The 21,202-nt window shown below is 36.5% G+C and overlaps 1 pseudogene; it reads right to left on the reverse strand.

Moving 5' to 3' along the window:
- Positions 1 to 12,802: 12,802 nt before the first annotated feature.
- On the reverse strand, positions 12,803 to 13,471 carry LOC147480965 (general transcription and DNA repair factor IIH subunit TFB1-1 pseudogene; annotated as a pseudogene).
- Between the last annotated feature and the right edge of the window lie 7,731 nt (positions 13,472 to 21,202).

Consider the following 21,202-nt stretch of genomic DNA (forward strand, 5'->3'; position numbering starts at 1 on the left):
AATTATGTATTTATTGTTTTTCGTTTTTTCTTATAATATACTAATAAAAAATAAAATAAAATAAAATTAAAATTAAAATTCTTAAAATCATAGAAATAGCAATCCAACAAGTCTTGGGAATCTGATTTTAAACGACCCACGTTGTAAACAAATTTTGTGTTTAAAAATTTGTTTGGGGGTGGGCAGTCGATCTTTCCATCTGGATTGCTCGAACTATCCATTGGTTTTGCTTAGGCCCATTATTTGTAGTTCAATTGGGTTGACGTAATCTAAACCTAGAATTCCTTCGTTCACATAACTTACGTCACACACGCACTTCGAGGCGTTCTTCCACCCTCTTATACGTCACCCATGGTTGGAATTGAGTGTTTTATGGATCATTGGATTGGAAATTTCTACTGATCATTTCCATAACTCATTCGCCAAAATCGGGCCCGATAACGAGGCGGCAAATTGAATTTGAAATTGCGCGAAAAAGCGGAAATTTCGAATTCAAATTGGGCCCAACCAACCGCATTACATCGCGTCTCTCTTCCTTCCCAGAAAAAACACACGATTTCTTTCTTTCCAGTTCAATACCGCTGGTTACCTATTTTAAATCAAACCTGGAAAACCAAAATAAAAAAAAATAGAGAGAGAGAAGAAAACCTAACTGAACCTACACCAAGAAAATCAAATCCACCTAAAATCTTCTCTAAAACATCACCACAACCAACCCAACTCCGAAAAACAGCCACCAATTAAAGTCTCCACCACCGCCACCACCGCCACCTACGTTGTTTTTAGTTGTTTTCTTCAAACTTGCCTCCCCCACAGTCTACAAAACCATTAGTTGTCTAACAAAACTTCAATGGCGCTATGACGTAGAATTTTGCCGGAACACGCGTTTGTTTACGACAGTTTCGCGCCATTTTACGACGCGGAGATGATTAAGAGGCATTGAAGCGGATGTGTGGTACTTTCGGTGAGGAGTTCTATCACCATGATTTGGTAGAACAATTTTATAAGAAGCGAGAATTGGAAGGGATAGGATTTTCATAAAGTTAGGAGGAACGAGGGAGAGAATAACGCTGAGAGGCGGTTGTTATTTGAAGCTGTTAGGAATTATGCTTGAAAGCAACCTAGTAGCGACAATTCAGGAATCGATTATCTTTGGAGTTCTGCTTTGATGAAGGATCTTGTCGTGGAGGGTGAATACAATCCGACATCCTATTGCGTCCACCGGACCACCACGAGAACCAATCAACCGGGTCAGTAGCTTCGGTGGATTGGTAGGAACGCCCTCGGGGAAAGACAAAGTTAGTGATATCGGCCCGCAATATGCACGTGACGTTCTCGGATTTTGCAAACAAAGAAGTATAATTTCTGCATCCTCAATTTAATGTTTAATGTGATTCGAGGAGTGGGGGAAGAGTTTGGCCTCTTCCGGCCGTATTGATCACTAAGATCATGCTCTCCTTTAGAGCCGTCGCAAGATCTGCTCCTATTAAGATCAAATTGCATTCTAATGCAAGTATCTATCTGGATTGCATCCAAGAGACTTGGCGTTGTCGAAGAAAAATGGTTGAGTCGGAGGATGAAAGGGAGGATATGACATGTGCGGATGAAGATGCATTAGATAATTGTAATTCTAATTTAGAACGCATGCAAGTGTTGCAAACTACCTTGCGGTGCGTTTATGGTATTTGTGAAAATATCCAAGATAGGCGAGTGTAGTTCAAAAGAAGCAAAGGGAACCTTCGGAGGAGATTTGAAATGCTCAAAGGGGTTACGGGCGATATCTTGTCTAACATGGAGACTATCCACCATAATCAACAAACCGATTAGATGCGATTTTCGATGATGAGATGGAAACCCAGTAGCTTGTTCGAATAGAGATGCTACGACGCATGCCACCCGTGGAGGACTCTGTTTCAGCCGAGTCCGACAGGCATGAGCGTCGTCGCCAAAGGACAGATGGTTCAAGCCAATCTCCATCCCGGGGCCCATCATCATCACAAAACTAGGTGTTCACCCCAGTTGGAGTTCGCTGTTATTTCCTAATTTCATTTTATTAGTTGGATTTTAATTCAGTAGTTAAATTTAAATAGTAATGTGTTTATTTTACGTTGTTTGCATTTAAATTTTATTTTTAATATAATTGGTTATTTTCGAAAGTCTTGCTTGTTTTATCATTAATCCCACCTTCTTGTTTGTTTGGGGGTGGTAATATTTATACCGAGCATAACTCGTTATATGATCATCTGCTGTTAAGTTGTCTTGGAGGAAAGGTTGATAATTTGGCCGATATCGGCATATCTATGATTTGTTTGGTGCTAGCATGAAATCTAGGAGAGCTTAGAAGTTACTATTCTAAATCCAGTATGAAAGATACCAGGATTTTTAGAAAATCATGGAAATGGTTTGTTTCCGTTTTCGATTTTGGAATTTTCCTATTTCCGGAAATTGCCTTCAAACAAATTTGGGAACTTCCCGATTCGTTTTGGTAGCTCAGAACCTATTTAAACTCCTTTCTTTCTACACTAACAAACCACACTACATCCCACCATCATCCCGCACCTTCCACTCCAAGTTTTTCTTTCTTTTTGCTCTAAACTCCGGGTTCAGCACTTACGAGCGCGCCTGCGCCCTTTACATTTTCGAAAATTTTTGTCAGAGCGCGACCCGCGCCTTCCTTGAGCGCGACCCGCGCCCAAAACACTGTAAAAGCATTAACACACGAGCGCGACCGCGCCCTATGTGAGCGCACCCGTGCCCTGCCTTCTGTTAACGCGGAAAATTCCAATTTTCAGACGGTCATTCCAGGATTTTTCTGGAGCTATTCAAAGAGTTATTGTGATGACATCTCCTATAGTCATACCTGAACAGTCCTTCAAAGATGTGTTAGGCACCGAGACCTATGGACATTGGTTCCGACAAAGAATCCTACTTGATTAGGATGGCGTCATCTTGGTAAGTGATGGCGATTCATATTCACCACGACTTCTCGCTTATTTCTACGACCATGTTAAATTCTATTGTAATCGGGATGGAGAACAAGAATTCTCTCTGTCGTAGTCGAAGACACGACACATCAATTCGATAAAAATGTGGTCGCTCTAGTTTGGGATTACTAATGCGATCCTGTTCACACATGGGCGTATATGACCCGATAATGCATATCTTTATGATTATACATATTTCCATGAGTATTATGGGGAGGGTATTTCGAGTAATGGACCGAGGCGATATAGCATTGCCCTTGGTAGCCTTTCCCTAAGCGTAGGCACCACCATGTTATTCATCGATGAATATTTTGGGGAATGGCGGTTCATTTCGCAAAAGCGATCTTCTTGGTGACATTTTCCCGCGCTCTAGCCGAGGGGCGTCGCTGATATGACATTCGAGTATTAGTCGCTAGTCTTAAGAGAGCCCAAACCATGAGGCGTAAGTATCTTCTTATGCCTGTTTTAGTAAGCCGCATCATGCGTAGTTGTTTACGTGATTACGTGCACAATTCACAGATTGGAAAAGGATTGAAGTCATGAGACCCACCAATCGGGTGGTTAAGCTTCGTTCGCGAATAATGACTTGGCGGGATGGCAGGTGCAGCCTCATTTGGTTGCCCGTACATCCCATCGGACATGATAACACTTAACAGGTTAGCATTAGTAGATGATAACCGGCGGCAAACTTGGCAAATTACAATGGATTTGGCGGGATCGCGAAGGAACCCTCGTCTCATTTAACGAGGAAGAGGATGCTTAAAGCGGGGAGATAAGGTAAGTTTTAGTTTTGTTAGTTAATGCGCTTATGTCCCAAGCAATTTAATTCGGTTAACCCCATAATGGGTGGAACTCTTATAGAGTTGCGTCAGCTTTTATTTCCTATATTAGTACGTTCTAACTTTGTTTTGCAGATGTTCCTGAATTTCACACGTTTCAATGGTATTTTTCCTACCCTCTTTATTTACAATACTTTGAGGACAAAACATGATTCTTGTTTGGGGGGCATAGAAACACGGGTAATTAAGACATCTGTTAGGATATAGATATGTAGAATATGCATTTGTTTTCTAGTTAAAGTTTCAAAAATTTTCAAAAATATAAATAAATAAGTTATGCTATACACTTAGGAATATTGGTATTGTTTTCTTTCTCTATGCTCTTAACAATCTAGAAGTCTCACGTAGTTTTTGCATCAGAATAATTGTTAGAAACTTGGGTTAATATGTAGGTAATAATCTTTGCATCTATCTATAAATATATTACATGAGTATCTATGATTGTTAGCAGTAAGTTTCTGAAATCTAGGCTAGAGTACTTATTCTACAAATCCTGTGAGAATATAGCCTAAAGCCTTATATGAGCGAAACATTTGAGAAATGACACAAGGGAGAAGTAAAATCGGATAGAGAAATCACCGTCCACTTGCTTGATCACTAAACCATATCCTAAGCGAGAATTTAGGCCCTCTTTGGATCGATATAGCGAGGAAATTCAAACCTATGAATTATTTTCGCTAGTCCCCCCCTCGAGTCTTTCTTTAGCCTTTCATAAACCACAAATCCTTTACCTATTACAAAAACAAAAACAAAATAAAAAAAAAAAAAATCAACCTACCAAATCTAGAATAAGTCTGAGAATAGAATGAGGAAGAAAGAAGAAGAGAAAAACCGGTGTAAACAAAAGTTAGTTAATTGCTTGGAAAATAAAGAAAAGAAGTTCCCATCCAATGAAAAGAAAAATAAAAATAGAAATAAAATAACAACTCCAAAAAAATAGAATAAAAGGACTCAAAAGCCAAAGAAAAAGAAAAAAAAATATGGCTAAGGATGGAAACAAAGTATATAGAAGCAAAAGTAAATAATAAGGTTTTTCTAAGTTACATAATATGAAGACTCTACTATCTCGGACTTGTTCTTTTGAATATCCATTTCCTTCCTTCTTAAACCATCTCCTAATCCCATGACACCTAATAAAGACCTCTAGCTCAATTAGGAATAGGTTAGTGTGATAGTAAGTGGCAGATGTGTTTGATCGACTCCGTCTTCCTTGTTGTCATTGAGATTGTAAGGTAAAGTGTGCCACTGCACACTGGAGTAGCGAAACTTGAGCGGAAAAATCAGAGTGGTTTTTGTCTTGACATTTATGTGAGGACCTACTTAAGGACGCTATTCGAGTTTTCAGAAACGAACCTGCTAGGCATTTCATAGTATTACTCATAGTATATATATTTGTATTATAGATGATTGATTATTATGCATATATTAGCTTAGGTTTCGACATGATTATTCTGTATTCATTGCTAGTGAGATGTATAGATAATTTTTGAGACATGAATGAGGAAACAATAGTTTTATTTCTTAGTCGTTGTAGTATAGTTGAAGTTTGTGAGTACCTTCACTGGAAAACTCTCACGAGGCTATAACTCGTCCACTAGGAATTCCTAGTGGTTTAAGGCCTTGTTGCATATGGTCAATGCAATGCCTTTATTTGAGCTTAAACGAGAGTAGATAGAACTCCATTTTTGGTCATTTATTCTAATTTCTCATCTTTGCTTGAGGACAAGCAAAATGCTGTTTGGGGTGGTTTGATAAGAGCCCAAAACTGTAGTTTTAACCCTATACTTGATCATACTTTTAGACCGATTATGTGAGTAATAATTAAGAGTTAACACCGATTCGTGTTTTATGCATTTCGGGTTTCAAAGTCCATTATGTGCAGAAATGTGCCACTTTATCGAGATAAAGGAGCTAAGGTCGGTTACTAAGGAGTTCCATGATTAAAGGCCTAGATTCAAGAAGACAAAGCCTTCCTAAAGCCCGGTTAAAAGCTGAAAAAGTCGACATTTGAAAACAAACAAAGACACACAAGTCAGCAGAACTTCCGAAGGCAGTATCTTTGGACTCAGACCTCGGAATGGGGCCTACCTTATGTCAAAACGGCCGACTCGGAAAGAGCTTTCCAATGGTCCAAGCCTTGACCCAATCAGAGGAGCAGAAGTGGATGAAAAGTCTGTTGAAGCCAACTGCAGCTGAAGAGGCCTTTTTGGACTAAAAGAATGGGGTTTTGGGCCTGATTCTTTGGCCCAAAACATGGCTCCAAGCCCATGCACGATTTTTGGATCTGGACATATAAAAACCAAAGCTTAGCTCTTTGTTAATGGTAGCTAGTTAGACCTAAAATAATATAGATAATTCTAGATCTAGTTTAATTAATTAAATTAAGTTTTAGTTCCATTTTCAATTCTTGTTTTAGATTAAGTTTTTGAATCATTGTTCTTGATTGATTAGATAAATAAAATAGTTATTTTATCAATTTCGAATTGTGTTATTTCAATCTATTAGATCTAGTTTTAATTATTGTTGGTTACCATTTCTTAGTTGTTAATTAGAATTTAATCATTGTTTAATTAGATTAGTAAATTTCGAATCTTGATAATATGTTTAGTTTAGATTCATATGGGAATGATTATGGAATGATTCAAGGCTAAAACCTCCATTAGAGGGGTTGATGAAGCCTTGATGAAAACTTAGTGGTATAGTGTAGAAGCATTGTAGAGTCTATTCCAATCTAGAAGGTCGTGTGATTAGCCATGAGAATGGGTGGGCGACCTCACATGCTAGTTAGTACTTTCGGTAGAAATGCCATGAACACTAGGGATTAGAACTCGAATTTCTTGCCGTAAGAACGTAAGAATCGAGATACAAGAATCTATGCTAGGCTATTAAGTTGGATTCGAGGTGGATTCAATTCCCCTATAATCCTTTATCTAGATTCAAAACAATCATATTGCCATAGCATTCGTAGTTAGATTAAACATAATCACTTTCATATAGGTATCATAGTATAACACACCTTCGTAAATCTCTCATTGACTTTAAGACTGATCAATTAGACTAGAAAACATTCCATGCTAGAGCACTAGGAGTGGAACGAATTTGTGACTCCACTTTATTTCGATAGAATTGAGAGTAGAAACTTTGATAAATATAGACTCATAAGATTAGTTTTAGTTTACTTACGTTTTGAGATTCAACGTTCATTTCGTAGGTAAGCTATTCAATTTTATCTTTATCACTATGCCTGATGGGTTTGATATTTATGATATATACGATATTGGGTTTTGGTGAGCAAGTAACTGAGTTAGTAGTGAGCTGGTTAATGGTTCTTAGAGGTTATTATTCCGTTAGCCATCCAAGATGAGGAGCATAAATTATAATTCTCAGGATGAAAGATTGATATGAACACTAAGTATAATTCCCTTAACTATAATCTCGTGGAGCCAAAGTACTTTTAGCCTTTAATTTCTTGTCACGTTTGGCTTTGTCTTTGGATATTATATCCATTGCATGAGTTCCAAATACCATTCAATTGACATTATACATCAATAAAGCATCTCAATTTGGCTTTGCGTATATTTTCAATGAATGAACTAACATACAAATATACTATTGGTACGTATAAGAATGCAAACCTATAAATTTACGCACGGGATTTAATAGATGGTGAAACATCTCACACTCAATACATCAATAGTTGTAAAGAGGATTATTCATACCTGAACTTCAAACCCAAGCTCGATGACCATCCATATCATACATGTTGATTAAGACACCCTCCTCTGTATCAAAGCTTGGTAGATATAGGGTTGGTCATCAGGCTCGATGCTCGTGAGCAACTCGGTGCTCGGCTCGGGCTCGCTCATTTAAAAATATGAGTAAAATATGAGTACGTTTTAAAGTTCGAGCTCAAAATCAAGTAGCTCGCGAGCTACTCGAAACTACTCGTATTTTACATAATTTTGTTAAAACATAGGATAATTATTATAATAGTGGGTTGAATTATAATAGCTTATCACATATTGATTGTAACAATAGTGTGTTCACCTTATAATACTTGTTAGATAGAGGTTCATTGTTATTTTAGTGAATTGTAATTACACTCTCGTATATCGTGAGATTGTCTCTGCATGTTATTTTGATATTTAGTAAGTACTATATATCTATTTTTGCTCACTTGTATCTAAAATATGTTTGAATTTAAACTTATGCACAAAACAAATCAAATCAACATTGAAAACTTGTGATGGAATTCAAACATATAGCTCCGAACCATCAAGATCCAGACTCGAGAGCTACTCGGATAAAACTCGAAAGAATTTGAGCTCAACTCGAGAGACACATGTGCTCGACTCGAACTCGTTAAAGCTCGACTCGACTCGCTCGATGAGCAACCCTAGGTAGAAAGACCTTTGAAGCTCTCAGGAAAAGATAAGATATATATTAAAATGCTGCTAATAAGCAATATAAAATAGCAGCCATATCATACAATATCTAAGCTTTACATTGGTGTCTAACAGAGGCTAACCAAGTCAATGGTGCCTAGCCTACCTAATTGCTTATGCCGATAAGAATATTGGGCGTGATTGCTCATTCAGATTCTTCGACAAGGCCAAGGAATTCCATAGAAATCCTCCCCTAATTATTCCCAATGAAATACTACTCAAATTTCTAGTTACTATTTACGCATTCAAGATAATTACACAAATTTCGCAAAACAAGCAGGGATTAAAAGCAGTCTTTTCTTAAATACTAGCTAATTAGCCCGCTTGCGGCCGGGCCTGCTACATTGATAGTTCACGATGAACTGTTTTTACTTTTATTTACTACAATACAGGCATACATCAATCCCCAGCGCTACCTGCAATTAGTTGCATTACCTACCATTGGTAGAGTATTGACTGACTTTCCTCCACTGAAATATAATTGATGCATGAGTAGTATAAAAAATTAATAGCGGGCTTGCCATATGAAATTAATTTTCCTTTGTACTAATTCTTTTGAGGAGTAAGTATAATGATTCTTTCAAGGAGTAGTAAGTACAAACAAATTGATCATGAACTCAATATCGAACTACGCATTAGCTGCGACTAAACAACCCTACATAGCATAGTACATCAAGGTGCTTCTCATGTAGCAATATCACCCATGATCTTATTTGCAGCCATCTTCACATCGGCCCCTTTTGCAACAGTTGCGTCAAAGAACCTTCAAACCTGAAAAATCCATTAATTGAAGTCTGAAACTGTCATAGATTGTAGAAACTAAGATGCCATCTAGTGGAGAAACGACCATTGGGAAACAATGGAAAATGACCTACATTTATGTCATTCGCAAGAAAAAGGACATCTTGCATACTGAGTCCCTGAGTCCCATACTCTCTCATCTACTCCGCTTCAACTTCGGGAGCTCCAGTAGAGAAACCTTAATATTATAAATATATTATCTTGTGAGATCTACTTCTGGAAGGTTTGGTTCCGAAAAACATCGATAATCAGCCAAGCCTTCTTTCTTTCTCATTGTAACATTTTTCTAAACAATACGTACACCATAATTGATTGAGAAATAAGTAGTCATTACTATTAAAGATGTGATGCAATGTCACTTTACCAAGGAAAAAACAAGAAAATAATATTATTCTTCTATTCATAGAAAAATCGAGACATTTCAGTTAAGAGTTCGAGCAATCCAATTAAGCTTCTAAACACTCGGCCTTAGTTTAGGCCACTTCTATCAAGGTCCTTCCTAAAGCCTCCGCTGCCATTGCTTAATCACGTTTGCCAATCGCCTATTTCTCTTTTTCATAAATTTCATAAATAAGCACTATTGTTTCTGAAGAATGTATACACTGGCAAGGCAACTCTATTGAAACTATAGCTTCTCTGCACTTCAACCTGGGTGGGCAAGATTAGATTCGTTTGTGCTTTTAACAACTCGACAATATGCGACTCCCCAAAACTTCTTTGATAAAATATCTTGGTTTTGGTATACACTAACAAAATTATTCATTGTACCGGCCTTTAGTGGAGTCTGATGGCTGTGACACGTACCCGAGCTCTTATATCATTCCTACTAAGCAATAAGACATGATAGGACCTACCTTATTGAAGAATTGATACTTGAACAAATATGCAAATAAAGTTGCCAAGTCTCTTCCAACCCCTCGATTTAATTTAGTACGTAAAGATCCAACAATTTTTGGCCACTATTTTGGCCATTATATTTCCTTATCCTAGCCTTATTAACATAGTAGACTCAAAATATTTACATGGGAAGCATAGATTAAATACTGAATAGAGAGAATTATATTTTACTTAATAAGGTAGTGGCATAGGGAAATATATTTCACTGATGCAATCTTTTCTATGGCCTTTAACCTTAGTCACTAACTTCAAACCTCAAGAGCTATCGATCAGACAATAACTAACAACCACCAAATAATTTTACAGTGCAAAAGCCACCATAATCCCCTCTGTCTACGATGCTTTGTTTCAAAGGTCTATGACCAATAATTTCCCTTCTCAATAAACTTCTTGTAGGCATAAACTACAGCAAGCTTGATCCTAACCAAAGGTTTTTTCGAAAAATAAACATGATAATGTATAACAGAAAGTCATAAAATACAGCAACACATATAATGATATACATGTTGTTCATGATTGGTTTTCATTTTTGCTTAAGTAGATAACAACTGTTGGTTGCTAATTGGCAAAAAAAAAAAAAAAAAAAAAAACAAACAAACAAACAAACAAACAAAAAAAGGAAAATATATTATTGAAAAAACTATGTAGAGGGTAATCAATCAAATTATATATAAAAGAAGAAAACTCGGGCTTACTGGTGATTCGAAGGGAAAAATTGCCACCGTACTTGGCTTTTAGAACCAGTATAATGGAGAACCCAAAAAGAAAAATGTAATCACTGCACTGCCCATTGCTAAAGTAGGAATACCAAAACTAACACCCAGCCATAAGAATCTAGTCCACCATTACCAGAGAACACAAATTCAAATTTATCAAAATCAAATGCTTGATCAAAAGCGTTACCAGATAGCCGTCAACTAAAGATTTAAATGTCATCTTCAAAAGCTCGATATCATTGTTTCTGCATCACTTTTGTTTGATTAGTTCTACATTCAACAACCTCTTTTTATGGTAAAGTTTTTCCGCTGCATCTAAGAAAATTATCAGAGTTATGACTATCTCCATGATATAATGCAAAACCCAGCCAACTCATTTATGAAATATACAATAACGTGAAAAGAGAAAAATTGAGCATATACAAACCTTGTTAGAAATAAAAAGAGTAGAAGTAACAAAACTTTGACATGTAGGACACAGACTCATTGGAAATAAGATGGCATCTTAGACTGCTTAAGAGTTACTTCCAAATGCATCTCTATTAAGTAGTAATTCATGCAATGAAGAAAACAAATATTTAAGTAAAGTGGTCACTAATCACATTCTAGTATACAAATTTACATGCTTGCTACTTAAATTGTTAATTCTTAAAGTACCATACCAAGCTCCATCATCCATGTGTAAGAAATTCTCATTATCCATATGCAATCTAGAGTGCCAGGCAATTTAATATGGGGTTGAAGTGCTCTTATGCCAGTTTCTAACACATACCTTCAAGAAGTGAAAGCACTACTACATTAGGAAGACCCATGCCAAAGCTTGCTTGTCAAATTCAATTGGTAGAGGATTACTGATCACAACACAAAACATTCTCACTAATTTAAATTCCGTGGTATATAAAATGATGAAACAATGAACCAAAACCTTTGATAATCACAGCAGAGATGAACCACCAAGAGAAATTATAATGAACTTAGAAATAAATGCTTTTGTCAAACCAATGAACTGAAAAAAAGAGATCAAAAGCCTAATCAAAATCCATTGGCAATCGAGTTGTTGGAGCTCTTCTAGAACGAATGATTTTAAACATCTTAGTACAATATAAAATTTGTTGTGTATTATTGTAGATTGATGAGCTATCGATTTCTTGGATACATCATTTTTATCAGTTATATATAAATCTTAGAGCAATGCATTTCGGAAATATCTAAGCTCTTACTTCCACAAACGAACCACGCACATAACATCATTATCTAATTGCAAGCTCAGTTTCATGAGTTAATAAAATAATGATTCAATAACGTGTTGTGAGTAATATAAACAAATATGATAATTAACAAAGAGTGAACAAAATTACTTATCACAGAGATGAACTCCACTGATTTATCTTATTATTGTTGAAATAGTGGCATTATCATATTCTGGGCATGACCCAAACACGTACAAATTTTAGGTAACACATTCTAGCTATTCACGAACCAATAATAAGAAAATTTGCCTTTTTCTACCAACGCGAAAAAATAAAAATAAAAATAAAGAAAATCAATATCTTAACGGACACAAATTCAATGAATTTCATATGCAATTCCATACAAAATTTAGAATCCACCTGAATCATGAGTTCGCCACTGTGACTCTTAATTCATATACAACAGTGTTAGCAAAGACATCTTTAAGTTATATTGACTTAATTTTGACTCTTAATTATATTGACTGAAGTCCATTCCTGTTTGGAATGGAATGGATGTCCATTGCTCCAGGCAGTAGGGCACTATTGGTTTCAGGATCTGGCTCTAGTTGCTCAGGCATCTATGCGACATTATGGCCTTACGGGGAACTCGGCACAAATCTCTGAGCGAACTTGCTAACACAGTAACACTCACACTAAAATCATATTCAAGGTTCTGCTATGTGGAGATTTATTTTGTTCTGATGTAATTTCTACTGTACGTTACCGGGTTTTATAGTATGTGACTTGTAATCACATAACTTATTAACCTCAGTATGTTCAAGTTAAACTCTCTGTGGTCAGAGGAGATTCACTCTTATGTATACTACCATCTTCATTTGGAAAGTTTCATTGATCTGAGCAAGACTGCATATATGAAGTACATCATAGTATTAGCAATCCTGACATTTTGTCACTATTATTACGTAGTTTGGTTTGCTAGGGTACCAATATTTAACAAACACTTTAAAGGATCTACAACTGAATTTTTGCCAATGTACAATCCAGTTGATACTTACAAATTATGAAGAATTCCATGATCCGGAAGATGCATGTAATCATCACCTTGATCAGTTTCCATGTCTAAGGTTGGATCAACTCGTCTAAGCTTCCGGCGAGCTTCATTTGCCAATATTTCATCATGCTTAAGAAAAACAGCAAGCTCCTAATCTTCAGCAGCTTCTGCTGCTGCTGCAACAACATTTCTTGTCCTAAGCAGATATTCTGCGCGACAATATTTGGTCCAAAAGTTCATTTCTGACATCTTGCGAGGAACAAAATTCAGATATGCCTTGTGAACCGTTGGTTTTTCAGCAAAAATCGGATGGATGGTCTCTGGGGTAAAGTTAAATGTGACTTTGTTGCTCTGACCATCAGTCAATGGTCTGACATCTGCAATCATAGCACTTTTAAATCAAATCCCATTTGTTGTTTTGGAGCCTTTCTGACATCAGCAGCAAGCAACTCCTTTCTTGTTGCCCAGAATTCAGTTTCGGTCAACACACCACTGATGACAAATTGCTTATGTAATTTCTACAGGTCACTATCCTCTTGAAGCAGGAGATGTGAGAATCACTTGCGTCCATGATAAAGTTGCTTATCGTAGACATAGAAATAAGAAAATAAAAGTGCAAAACACGGTAAGTGGTAAGTACAACCATAAGAAACTGGCAGATATGAAAATAACTAAATTTTGTATCCTGTATGTAGTATAAACTTTTCTTTCCGGTCATATAGTGATCAGTATTTTCTTAAACTATCCTTGCTAATCAGCTTGAGTATAGACATGTCTATCTCAAAAATACCAAATATATAGACTCTGCTATTAATACGTTGATTTCTTCTTTGGCCCGTACAAAGTAAGTTCTTGATATTAAGTTCTTAACCCTTTGATGAATTAGTTGAACCCCATTTCCCAATTAAAAACGTTTGAGCATTACGTTCTAGTCATAGTTTTCCAGCTTCTGGATCCCATAATAAAATACTAAATCCCAAGCACATTGTAAATAATATGTTTCATTTTTTTTTTGGTATGTTGAATAATCGTCTCTGCAAGGGTTGAATTACTTGTAGAGGGCAGATCGTCTCCCCAAGGGTGGAAGTGTGGAACTAATAAACGTCGCTAGTCACCTTAGGTTTTAGTGAAAATATTGGTGGTGAGAGGCAAACGTGTCAAGTGTTCCTGATATGTCAAATGTCTTCTTAGATCTTTGGAATAATAACACTACATCTTCAATTAAAGTTGACTTTCCTGATTTTTTTTTTATAGTTAACATCACATATACTCGAGCCAAGAACAACATTTAACTGTGTCCATACAGATTATTCATCACAGTAAATGGTGGTTCATGCACAGTCACTATAATTATCTAAGACAACTACTTTCCAGTTCGCCAGTTTCAGTGATCTGCATAGCCAACCCTTGGTCATCAGTTTCAATATTTATTATAATATATCGACAACAATATTTTTGAACTTTGAGGTACTAAGTGTTAGAATAGTTGTATGAACACAAACAACTAAAAGAAGAGCGAAGGAGAGCGATAGCAATAAAGAAACAAGGACGGTGATGGCGGGAATAACCAAAGTAGCGGATTAAAGGCTGTCTTAAGGAAAGATTTAAGCCCCCTTCCAATGGTGCGAGAAAAGGCAGCGATGGCGTCTTCCTCACGTGGATTCAATGGTTTTGACTGACTTTGCACTAGAAACGGACTACCCTCTAGAACGGCAATATAACTCTCGGGCGGCGGCGGTGAAGAAGAAGAAGAAGAAAATTTGGTTTGAGTTTTACGTTTCTCGAGTTGAGTTTCTAATCAAGTCTATTCACTCTATGGACTCCGCGGAGTCCTATTTATAGAGGTTAGGAGGAAGAGAGACCAACTCCTAATAGAACAACTGAAACTTGTTTGCCAAGAAAAAGGCAAAACAAGTTTAGGCTATTGGTCAAACCACTACCCACAATGATGTAAGCCCAAGCCCGGGCCCGAACCTACCCGATGTGGTGGATAACCAATGTGGGACTATCTACTATGCACTAAAGTGGAGAGAACACATATGGTTCATCTCCTCCACTTTGCACACACTCACAAGTATTTGAAATACACTTAGAAATTCCAACAATCCCCCACTATTTCAAAATACTAATAGTCCCCACTATTTTGGAATAGGATATTACAAAAGAAAAGGGTTAACGAAATGCGAGAGAATCGAAAAACAATGCATAAGATCTTGGTGCTTTTCGGGCTTGAAAGTCATAGGGTAACATGTCTTATAATACGTGAAAGTGGTGGATTAAAAATCTTTGAACCAACATTCCCTTGTAGTAAAATAGAGGACATGCACCCACATTGCTCTTTCATTTATATGCACGATTACCAGCGGTGTTGCGTTTTTGGCCCCTTGCTGCATGCGTGTTATGTGAATGCTCACAGAGTACTTGCACGAATACTCATAAGAACCGACCAGGTTCTACATTCACGTAGGTGGATATCCATCAAGTGTACATAGCGGTTAAAATACACTATCTTATAAAAATAATGGACTATGGATTCCATTAAGAGTAAAATAACTCATCCTTTTCTCATTGCTATTCAAGTTATACAAAGTATACAATAATGCTATCTAGTCATAGGGTGGGGCGTCTCAAAGAAAGACAATAGCATACCGGGGCGGCGAGGTGACTTGTTTTTCCTTTGAACCTAATTCATGGGATCTCCAATCACATAGGTGGGGTTGCCGTCGATTGTAAGCCCTCTATCTAAAGGCAAAAGTCCCATCCCCCTCGACGATATAACCACTTGCCTCCAAAGAAGTGTGGTGCGGTTAAACATGTGGCCAAACTAAGTCCAACCTAACATAATCTCTAGCGGTGGCGATTAAGTTATATCTCAACTTACATGTATTCTTTTCCCATTGCACATAAGATAACATGTCTTAGCTATTGCAATGAGGCGGTTTTGCAAAGCATATACACATCAGAGGTTGTTTTAGAGCCAATGGGAAGATTTGCCAAGAGGTTGCTAACCCAACTCAAAGATCATCACATGCCTTTTCTAAAGGCGATTAGCTTAGATGATATCCAAGACACTCAATTTCCACCAAAGGTAAACACATAAACATTCTTGGATCCGGTTTATAACATATTACCTTCTAACAATGATGGAAATCTACTAAATATCGCCCATAATCAATGGCTCTGCTATAGTACTTGGATAATCGACAATATACATCAAAGTTCCTTATAAGGACACAATGGGTTATCATCTCGGTATGCCATTAATGTAGGCAATGTCATGTCTCACATACATTATCCATCAAGTACAATTGGCTACCATTGATATTGACATATTTAGTATGAGAAAACCTGAGGAGATTATTTTTCATAAGATGGATATTTGCCACAAAAGGTGTTAACACATGCTTACTATCATAATACCCATACTTTTCAATGAAAATATTTCTACTAAGTGTTATAACAATATAATGAGACCAACATGAGTTTTAATTCCTATATTCACCAGTCATTCAATTCTCAGAAGTGCCGAAATTCCCTATACCATCCGGCGGTCCGGTTTAAGGTACGTTTGTGCTTTCAACCATATTCAAACGTCAACATCTTGACAACTGAATATAGCAATTCTGAGAAATGAGTTTAACAACATAATAAACTATCATTTTCAATGGCGGTTTATGATGTTTTTCAAATAGAATTTCTCTCATCTCATACACATTCTCAATGCTAGCACTCATGATATTAAATCATCTAAACAAAGAGAGATTAACATATATGTCTTGCTTTGCTCTAAAGAAAGTACACATTTTTTTTTATCAACAACGGTGCTTTGACATCCATATGACACTAATATGTTGTTGAATTGCTCATGCCATTTATAGGCTTGAATCAACTCATACAAAGATTTAACTAAATTGTATACCTTATTTCATCACGGTACTACTTGGTATTGTAGTTCCGCACAACTACTCAACTAGAGTCTTTAGAATTCTGTAGAAGAAATTCTAGTTATATGAGCAAGGTTTCAAAATAGTATAAATCTTGTTTCTGATTGAAACCCCTTGGCTATTATTATTAGCATTGTATGTTGCAATACAACTATCACGTTTTAGTTTTCTTTTGAAGATCCAATTCAACCTATAGATCCCCAATAAATCAAGAGTCCAGTTTAGAGGAGTTGTATCCTTCAAAAAGGACACTTCTCATAGACAGACAACTTCCTTATAGGTTAATGAATCTTCCTCAAGAAACATATAAACATCATCACCGTGAATGGTGGAAATACTCATTGATAGTCTTCCAAATTTCTTGTGCAGAAATAATGGGATTATCTTATGCAGTTCATTATGAACATTCAACCACTCTATGCGATTTCTCGAGAAAGCACAACCTCAAATAAAATTAGCATATAAGACATTCAATAATAGTGTGGTATCTACAAAATTGTTATCACTCATGACAACTGAAAACAAACATCACTATTATGAGTTTCACCAATGAATATCTACTAGATAATTCTAGGTCTCAAAAAGACTTCTTTTAGATTCATTCACAATAGCCTTGGCAAGACACCCCCCACATTTTGAACCATTTTTGGATAGGCCCAAGACCTTTCCATACTTTGTAGTTCAGTGTCTTTCCAATTATCTTGTGAGATGAACTATGGTAAAACAGTATTATGCATATGGGTCACCACCCCCCACAGTTCAATGGTTACTCAACCTAATCAAACTTACATGCAAAACACATTATACCGCTACAAACACTAAAAGAAACAACAACAATAAAATGCACTCTTATGACAAGAATATACTTTTACTCAAGTCTATGATTACGGATCATATAAACATAGTCATATTATGTTCATGTTATCTATATGAAGGAAATCCACAAAAGATTCTAATGAATCTTAAAGAATAGAAGAATCAGATGAAAAGGGTTTTACCCGAGATAATATCATTATCATCCTTCTTTTCATCATTCAACATTCCAACTATCATAGGGAGACAATCCACACACTTGTACATCACCTTAGCTATTTATCCATAGTCATAGGAGGATAATGCCTAATAAGACAATCCTGGCGTTACATCTCTTTTTGTCTAAAATTGTCATGGAGGATATTGTCTAAGAAGACAATCCATAACCTTACATCTCCTTGACTAAATTAGGTTTAGGAGGATATGATTGTTTCCCATATTGTTTCCTCTCGTGAAACAACGATACTCATTACTTAATAATATATGACATGGTTAAACTTCATGCCTATGTTAAATAATGCATTCATGCCAAACATGGTTAATATCATATCATAGGTTGAGGAAAAAGTAAACTTTAAGCTGTACCCCCTCACAAAAAAAGTATCACGATATTTAAGCAAATCTAGCCCTTTGAATATGCAAAACAAGGGGACTCCACCTCCTCTTTTTACATGAGCTCAAGTAAGATAGAATACCCTCAAGTACTACCACAACATCTAATGGCTCAACCCATTAATGTCTTCAACTAGAAAAATTTACCAATAAACTATCATCAAGTTCAAAGCAAATCCACGATGATTAATATCCAAAACTAGCATGCTACACAACTTTAACATATGATTTATTGGATATAAGCTACAAGTTACTTCATCTAACATGTATTTTCACAATAGTACAATTATAACCATCGTCTAACAACACGTTCACTCAATAAAGGTAAGCAATTATGCATTGAATACATTATAATTACTATCCAAGATTTGAGTGTGGTTGATATTAACTATCTTAAGGTCTCTCTTAGACCATCTACATACATCTACATATGTACAAAGAAAATTAATATCAAACTACTTCTAGTCACACCAATTAATTCCTCGATTGATAAAACATTATAATTTGTTGACTAGATTATTAAAAAGTTTAAGCTTAGGATTTCCCTCCTAAGAAAACTAGCATGCAACTCAAGGCAAGAATATCACCATATAATCAAACCAAAAGAATTGCAAAGAGTGAAAGAATACGATACCTAACCGATTGAAAAATCGGATTACCATATTTTCCTCCTTCTAGAAAAAAACAGTTCAAAAGAACTGTAATTCTGAACCAGCTCAGGACGAATTGGGTATCAAGCCTTATACCACTGGAAAGCTCTTTGAATCAGCTATCCAACACAAGAAGCGGATTGCAAAACCGAGCTCTGAGCTGAAAGTTATAGCAGTTTCGTAGCGAGTGACGCAGCTGTCAAAAGACGAACTTTGACGTTTTTCTTGATAGAAATCTCATATTTGACTACCACAAACGTAGGAGAAAGGTCTACAACCATATAGGGTTTGATAAACCACAAAAGATCAATAAATATTCAATCTTTAATTGGTTTCCCTACCAAAAATGAAATTATTATAAAATTTCTAAAGTCATAACCCAATAACACAAACAATAACTCAAAGTAAAAGACTTATCTTTTGATTGTCGTATTAAAGCACTCTCCTTTGTTCTACTACAAAACTCTTTCCTTAAGATTGTTAGAATAGTTGTATGAACACGGCAACTAAAGTAGAGCGAAGGAACAATAGCAATAAAGAAACAAGGACGGCGATGGAATCGGGAATAACCAAGTAGCGGATTAAGGCGTCCTTAAGGAAAGATTTAAGCCCCTTCCAATGGTGCGAGAAAGGCAGCGATGGCGTCTTCCTCACGAGGATTCAATGGTTAAGCGGCTGACTTTGACTTTGCACTTTAGAACGGACTACCCTCTAGAAGCAATGACAATATAACTCTCTCTGGCGGTGGCCGGGGAAGAAAGAAGAAAAAATTTGGTTTGAGTTTTTTACGTTTTCTGCGAGTTGAGTTTCTAATCAAGTCTATTCACTCTATGGACTCCAAAGTCCTATTTATAGAGGTTAGGAGGAAGAGACCAACTCCTAATAGAACAATTTGAAACTTCTTTGCTTTGCGAGAAAAAGGCAAAACAAGTTTAAATTTTATTGGTCAAACCACTACCCACAACAAGAAGCCCAAAGCGGGCCTGAACCACCCGATGTGGTGGATAACCAATGTGGGACTATCTACTATGCACTAAAGTGGAGAGAACACATATGGTTCATCTCCTCCACTTTGCACACACTCACAAGTATTTCGAAATACACTTAGAAATTCCAACACTAACTCCACAAAAATATTACTTCATTCCCATCTGCTATAGGAATTCAGTTTCTAATGCACTCACCTTTTAATTATTGTTCTTCCCCTGATTCGCAGTCTTTGGAGTGGACATTTTACTGTTGCAACAGAAGATGTTTGTGTTTCCCATGAGCCGAAATTTGAAATTGATTACTATCGCGTTATGTGGAAACATGAACTCTTGATCTTCATGAATTTGACTGTCAGGTTTACGGAATGGTCGACCTGGAGTTTTAGTAACATTGGGTGATCACATGAGAGCTACTATTTAAGTGTGTGACAATGTTTTACTACCATGCGATAACCATATGTCCAACAGATCCTATCAACTAACCTGGACTTGGTTATCCATCGCTTGCTCCAAATTCGTTTTTTCCGTTCTCTATATTGTGTCATCAATAACAATAACAATTGCATCGTCTACTTTGAGAGTCCTCATTTTTACTAATCAATCTATGATTAAAATAGTTTCAATAGTCAAAGACATACGCAGTTTTTCTTAAAAAATAGTAAGGTGCAAAGATAGGGTGTTAAAATGCTCATAAAGTGGTTGGTTACTTGTTACTAAAGGAGGGAAAAGATAAAATAAATACCGGCAGTGACGAAACACGGCTTCTTCATCTGCATCCTTCTGTTTGAATTGAGATCAGGTGGGGTCCTTGTTGTCAAGAGACTTGATGACCTCCCCAGTAATCCCTCCAAAGGTCTATTATGAGAACCATCTGCAATTACCCAGTGATGCCTGTAATTGATTTCTTTAAAAGTCCATGATACATCTGCCCATATGGACGATTTCTTGCCCCAAAATTTACCGGTTAGTTAGGATCAGTCAGATGGTTTAAGGGTGATTTTTTTACTTCAGCAAAGCAAGAGAACAACCATGAAAATTAAAAACATACAATTTATCACTCAGAGAAAACAACAATGGAAAATTCCGAACATTCCTTCAATGGGGAAGTACAATCCTCTATTCCAAAGAATTAATATTAAATGTGTAGTCAATAAGCATATTATACCACACGACACAAAAAAGTGCCTAATTGGATGACATCTATACCGCATGCCTCTTTGAAAGATATTGACAGTGTGCCTTGCTGACTTGTGCTTCCAGCCTTCCAT

The sequence above is a fragment of the Coptis chinensis genome, chromosome 8, assembly GCF_015680905.1.
Source record: "Coptis chinensis isolate HL-2020 chromosome 8, ASM1568090v1, whole genome shotgun sequence".
In the NCBI taxonomy this organism is placed as follows: domain Eukaryota; kingdom Viridiplantae; phylum Streptophyta; class Magnoliopsida; order Ranunculales; family Ranunculaceae; genus Coptis; species Coptis chinensis.